Source organism: Nestor notabilis, unplaced genomic scaffold (assembly GCF_000696875.1).
Source record: "Nestor notabilis isolate BGI_N333 unplaced genomic scaffold, ASM69687v1 scaffold24373, whole genome shotgun sequence".
Taxonomy (NCBI): Eukaryota; Metazoa; Chordata; class Aves; order Psittaciformes; family Psittacidae; genus Nestor; species Nestor notabilis.
In genome coordinates, this window is record NW_009923655.1 from 6,847 (window position 1) to 7,149 (window position 303).

At 66.7% G+C, this 303-nt stretch overlaps 1 protein-coding gene across 1 annotated transcript in view; it reads left to right on the top strand.

The window, feature by feature from the left end:
* CEP97 (centrosomal protein 97kDa) overlaps positions 1 to 303 on the top strand; it is a 15,335-nt gene that overhangs the window by 721 nt on the left and 14,311 nt on the right. The gene's annotated exons all lie outside the window — the stretch shown is intronic.

Consider the following 303-nt stretch of genomic DNA (forward strand, 5'->3'; position numbering starts at 1 on the left):
CCGGATTGCAGGCGCTGGTGGCCGTCCGGGTGTTGCGGTGGCGGGGGGTTGTTTTGCTCTCCGTTGTATGCTGCCGAGGGGTGCGGGCGCGCAGCGCACCCTGGGTGATGTAGTGCGGGCAGGGCCGTGCACAGGGCTCGGTCTAAAATCCCTCAAAGACCCTGCGGACTGTGCAGTGACGGATGGAGGCTTGGATGCAGACGAGCTTTGGGGACGGAGGTCGGGGGTGGCACGCTGTCCTTCTCGTCGCTCTCTGCGCTCTTCCACGCTTATGGCTTGCACCCGAGGGCCCCCAGGGGGGCT